The sequence below is a fragment of the Zingiber officinale genome, chromosome 1A, assembly GCF_018446385.1.
Source record: "Zingiber officinale cultivar Zhangliang chromosome 1A, Zo_v1.1, whole genome shotgun sequence".
In the NCBI taxonomy this organism is placed as follows: domain Eukaryota; kingdom Viridiplantae; phylum Streptophyta; class Magnoliopsida; order Zingiberales; family Zingiberaceae; genus Zingiber; species Zingiber officinale.
Genome location: NC_055987.1, coordinates 57,998,583 through 58,004,791, shown reverse-complemented (window position 1 = coordinate 58,004,791; position 6,209 = coordinate 57,998,583). Strand labels below are relative to the sequence as shown.

Below are 6,209 nucleotides of genomic sequence, written 5' to 3'. Positions count from 1 at the left end.
CTAATTTCTATCTCTGCATTGTCGGTATACTTTTCATTTACTTGCATTTAATATTAAGGGATAGTAGTTTGTTACTATCACCTTTATTTTTGTACTCATTCCTCCTTCTCTAAAAGATTTTTAGAAAGGAGAACTTTTGCAGATTGCCCATAGTAAAATGATCAAGGATGGTGAGACTTGGAATAGCAGACATTGGATTATGAACCAACTAAAAAAAATACTTTGTGTCTTTGTGTGTTTTCACTTTTATTAATTCCGCTACAACTTTGGTTTTAGAAAAAAGTAAAGAAAAGTTTTTTTAACGAATGAAATCCCCCCCTATATTTCGATCCAACAATTAATATCAGAGCCAAGTTGCTTTGAATATGTTTAATCACTTTTTTGAGTTTTCTGAAAAAAAAATTCTTTCTTTTAAAATGTGGTTCTTTTTCTTACTATATTTTTTTATATGTTTCACTATTTACCCAAGACTATTAAAAGTCTTAGAATTTCTTTTAATTTGTTTTGCAAGAATTGTTGATGTCTTATCAAGAAGGGTATAACACTATCTGCTCCCCTCTCTTCAATGGAGAAGATTTCAACTATTAAAAATGGCAGATGGAATACTTTTTCAAAATCGACATCAAAATGTGGTTTGGTATCAATAGTGGTTACAGAGCACCCATAAACGACCTCAAATAATAACTAGATTTGGAGAAATGGAATTAGGACATGAAGAAGAAGGCACAAATTGACTACAAAGGGCTAAACATACTGTAATGTGGACTAACAAAGGAAGAACTCAACTGGGTCGAACCTTTCAAAAACTTCAAGGAATTGTGGGACAAGTTGGTTGAACTTGATGAGGGAATCGACAATTCAAAGGAAACAAAAAAGGAATCTTAAGTTAAATAATTTATCTAATAATAAAATGCAGGACAATGAATTGTCCTTGGAAGAGTCAAACACAGAGGAACCAAAGAAAAGAAACTTCATGACACGACAAAAGAATAAATAATCGAACCCAAATCTAAAACTGAATCAAAGTTCAAGTCTAGGATGGAATCTAGCCATGGAATTGAGTTTGAGTCAAGCCACATATCCGTATTTGGTTTAGATGATCAAGATGAGGTAATATAATCTCTCCCATAGAAAATAAAATGTTTAAAATTATTGCATGCCTAATTAGGAAGTTAGCTAAATCCGAGGTTCAAATTAACTTGCTCCTTAAGGATGTCAAAAACCTTAAGGAACAAGTTAAATTGAATCCCTTAACTAACCATGTTCAAAATAGAAACTCAACTCAAGTTGCAAGACTTGAAGAAGAAAATTTCATCTTAAAAGGTCAGGTGGAGGAACTCAAGGAAATATTGGAAAGATTCAATTTAGATTCTAAGTATTTGAACATGATGCTTGAATCCCAATGAGCTGTGTACAATAAATCCAGACTCGGATACAAAACTAATGTAACAAACATATCCTATGTGTCGTTACTTAATCAAAATAATAAAAATCAAGTCCAAGTATGAGTTCCCAAAGCATGTTTAGTTAACAAAATTAGACCAAATCAATATTGGATCCCTAAGAGTCAGATTCATTACCTAGATATACCTTATTTAAGTTATGATTCAGGGGAACCCAATAGAAAAAATATTCTTTTCTATTAAATTGCATGATTGATTGATTTACTATTTTTATTATGCATGTCTAGTTTTTTTCCTTCTTAATTTAGAAGGGTTAAATAGGAAAAAAGTTTAACTAACTTTGACAACCTAACATTAGAATGAGTTTGGATGAGAGTAGGCTAAGGAAGCTATGTCGAGGCTAAATCATATGCATTCTACCTAATGCACTAGGCTTAATAGATCTAGTTAAAGCTACCCTAATCAAACATGGTTACTTTAATAATGTCTACTGCGATTGACCATAGCCTAATATTCAGTTCCTTGGTTGGTTATTGTAGGGAAGTTTATCTTAGACATATGGTTACTTTAATGATATTCATTATGACTCACCACAACCTGAAAGCATACTTTAAAAACTCCATCTTGACAAACCCAAAGATAAATTTGAATCTAATACAATGTCAACCAAGCTTTTTCAAAATTCAAATCAATTAAAAATCTAAATAAAATTAAATTAAACAATTTAATTAAATTACCTCAAATTAATTAATAATCAAACAAAATTAATTTAAACAATTTTAATTTAATTCATTTAATAATTTCAATATAATTCAATAAATCCAAAATTAATTAATAATCAAGATAAAAATAATTTAATCAATATAATTCAATTAATACAAAATTAATTTATAATCAAAATAAAATTAATTCAAACAATTTAATTAATTTAATTAATCTGATATTAATTAATAATCAAGAAAAAATAATTTTAATAATTTTAAGTAATTCAATTAATCTGAATCAAAATAATCCAAATTTAATTAAAATTAAATAAAAATTTAATTAAACTTAAATAATTCAAATTTAATTAAAAATCTAATTTAATCTAGACAATTAATCAAGATGAAATCAAATCAAATCAAATCAAATCAAAGTCTTAATAAAATCTATGATATATTCATTCAAGATAAAATTAATTTGAATAAGTCTAATTTAATCAAAATTAATTAAGAATTAAAATAATTCTATCTTAGACATATCATTTTAATTAAAATTGAGTATCTCTCAAAACTCATAAATTCTACTACTACTATGCCGAGAGCCTCTTAATTAATACCCTACACCTAATTACTATTAAAGGTATGTTAGTATGTTACTATCACCTTCATTTTTGTATACATTCCTTCTTCTCTGAAAGTTTTTTGGAGAGAATTTTAATGGATTGTACATCGTAAAATGATCAAAATCATGAGCCTTGGAGTAGTAGTTGATGAATTATGAACCAAGTAAAAAATTCTTTATGTCTTTGTGTGTTTTTGCTTTTATCAATTCCACTATGACTTTAGTTTTAGAAAAAAAAAGAATTTTTTTTTTAACGATCAAGATTCACCCCCTTCCTCTCTCTCGTTTATTTCAATCCAACAGTATTGCCATGATACGATTATAATTCAAATTTATCGAATTCCTCTACACTAATATAGTATAGGGATAACGTGGATCGTCTCTCACAAGGAAGGTAACGGGTAAATGATAATCTCAAGATTAAATGTTATTGGTTTTGGGTTTTGGTTTTGATATTGAAATTGTGTTTTGAGATGTTAAGACAAATAATTGAAAAGCAACGTAAATAATTAAAACTCTAACCTAACTAACTATGATTGCAAGAAATTAAATGAAATATACACTACAACAAAATTACTAAAAGATAACACCATAACGACAATGGTTTTAGAAAAAAATATTATAAATTTGGCAAAAGATAATGATTTTTAACAAAATCGTTATCTTTGATGCAACAGTTACCCCAAAAGACAACGGCTTGACACTATCTGTTGTCGTTTAGGGCAATAATTTTTTTAAATAACAATGTATTTTATAACAGTTTTTCAAAATCTTATCTTTAAAAGTTTTGTTTTATCTTAACAATAGTTGAGACAATGGTTAAATGAACCGTTTTAATTAAAAATATTTTCACAACGCTTAGAACAAAGGTGCATAAACTATTATTGTGATAATAAGACAACGGATTATAACGGTTGTTAATGAAATTATAACCGTTGTAATTTTTCCCCCTCAAAATTCTTGCATGGGGAAATACAAAAAAATAAAATAAATTAAAAACCTTAACCCTAGATCTATTACGTGCACAACTCCTTTATAAATAAATGTACTTTAGCCCTTCAACTCCTACTCCTCTTTCAACCCCCCACGACGGTGCCACCAACCTTCCCGTCGATGACATACCATCCGTTAGGGCTTACGGCTTCCCTGTCAAGGAAGAACCCCACCTCGACTACAGGGACGGGGAGAGAATGCCGCTCTCGCCTGAGGGCTATGGGATCTCGTCATCGCAGTATCTATTTACGATTTCGGAATCCAATGGAAAGGGTTACGGCGAGGCGGGGGATGACGGCAAGATTTTCTCATCGGACGACCCAATCTATTTAAGGTTAAGCATAATCCATGAATAGGTCCATGGAAGCGCAAGTGTCTAACTGCTAATCCTAGAATTGTTTCTCAGTGTATCGACCCTACAAGAGTCAATCACCAGTATGTTGTGCTGCTTAAAATCAATCCAAAGGTGTCATATGCTATCTCATTTTCTAATAATTTTACCCCTCTTCTCTCTTTGTTTCTAATATTTTGTATTTCCTACACAGATGGGTGGTATAAACTCTTACTTATCAATTGAAAGATCATCAGCTATTCCTCTAGTCTCAGATACACCAACAATCATTTTGGGTATGGATGTTTCCCATGGATCTCTTGGGCATTCGGATATTCCTTCAATTGCTGCTGTATATTTAACTTCTCTAATTATGTGACTATAATGATTGTTTGCATTTATTTTTTTTTATTTTTCTAACTAGTTTTATTTTGCTATTTCTTACATGCCTATCCATTTTTTTATAGTTTTAAGGTTGTAAGCTCAAGGCAATGACCATCTATTTCTTGCTATAGAGCTTCTGTGCGAACATAGTCTCCAAAGGTCAAAATGAAAGACTCACTTTTTAAGCCTGTAATAGGGAATATAGTAGAGAAATATGACAGTGGCATAATTCAATATGTTAACATTTCTAAATTATAATACCATGTCATGTTATTTTTATTTAGCTACATCAGTAATTCAGTATTATTCTTCTTTTAAACGGAAGCCAGGGAGCCGATGTTTGATTTCTACATTAGTTCAAGAAAAAGAAAACTAGAAAATATTATCAGTTTTAGGTAAACTCTGTTCTAGTTTTTAGTATTGGATTAATGCATATGGATCTTGTATCTTGATGAGTTCTTGATATTCAGGGATGGTATTTGTGAATCACAGTTTATTCAAGTCCTCAACATTGAATTGGATCAAATTATTGAGGTATGTCAATGTATATATAATACATATGCTAATATCAGTCGAGTCCTGATTTTGTTCAAATTGTTGTTTCTATCTGCAGGCCTGCAAGTTTACATTAATAATTGCCTAGAAAAATCATCATACCAAGTTTTTCCTTTCAAACTCACCTGACAATGTCCAACCTGGTATGTATTTTACTATTGTCCGTCTTTAATTTTCTATTTCTTTTTGAGCCTTTTACCTCCATCAAACTATAATCTTTGAATTTTAAATTTTCCTATTTTTTTGGATTTCAGGGACTATTATTGATAACAAAATTTGTCATCCAAGGAACTATGATTTTTACATGTGCGCTCATGCTGGCATGATTGTAAGCTCTGTTTTCAACAATTGTTCTCTATTTTTAGCCATTTCTCTAAATAAATAAATAAATTCAATATGTTAGAACTATGAGTAATTCAAGTTTTTCTTATATTGAATTCCACATGGCATAACTCGGCCCACTCATTACCATATGCTAATGAATGAGATTGGGTTTACTGCCGATTCCATGCAAGAGTTTGTTCATTCCCTTTCCTATGTGTAAGCACATGTTTACACGTAATCAATACTTGAGTTCTCCAATATTTAATATATCATAACTATGCCCAAATGTTCAGATTTCAGAGGAGCACAACTGCGATATCTGTTGGTAAGTTGGGTAGTCCTTTCATGATTTATGTAGTTTGTTGTATTGTTCCTCACTAAATTATATCTATATATAATTTTTCTTTCATGATGCAGTTGCACCCATCTGTTATGCTCACTTGGCTGCAACACAAGTTGGGCAATTTGTGAAATTTGAAGATTTATCTAATTTCACATTCGACTAACCATCCTAGATTATTGACTTCTTAACTATTTCCAATCTAGAATAGTCCTTGATTGTTAACTTAGCCATTCCAATCTACAAATTATGCTCTTATGTTTTTTTACCTGTGTTCGATTATATTACATTTTCCCTAACAATTATTAGTGCCTTACCTATAAAATGACTGAAATGATTGAAATAACAAGGAACTTCAATGATAATTTTGTTTGGGCTATAATAATTGGAATCAAACTACACTTGGCAAAGTTTCAGTCAAAATTGCAAATTGCAAAAGCCACTTCAAAACTTAAAAGAAAGGATCCAATTATTGTGATAGTTTTCTATTCCAACACTGTTTATTGGCTAAAAGTGACAAGTGAATGTGTATTTTACCACTTTATCTCGGTTATTT

At 30.3% G+C, this 6,209-nt stretch overlaps 1 pseudogene; it reads left to right on the top strand.

Annotated features, from left to right (window-relative positions):
- Nucleotides 1-3,769: 3,769 nt before the first annotated feature.
- Nucleotides 3,770-5,852, top strand: LOC121998058 (annotated as a pseudogene).
- Nucleotides 5,853-6,209: the final 357 nt, after the last annotated feature.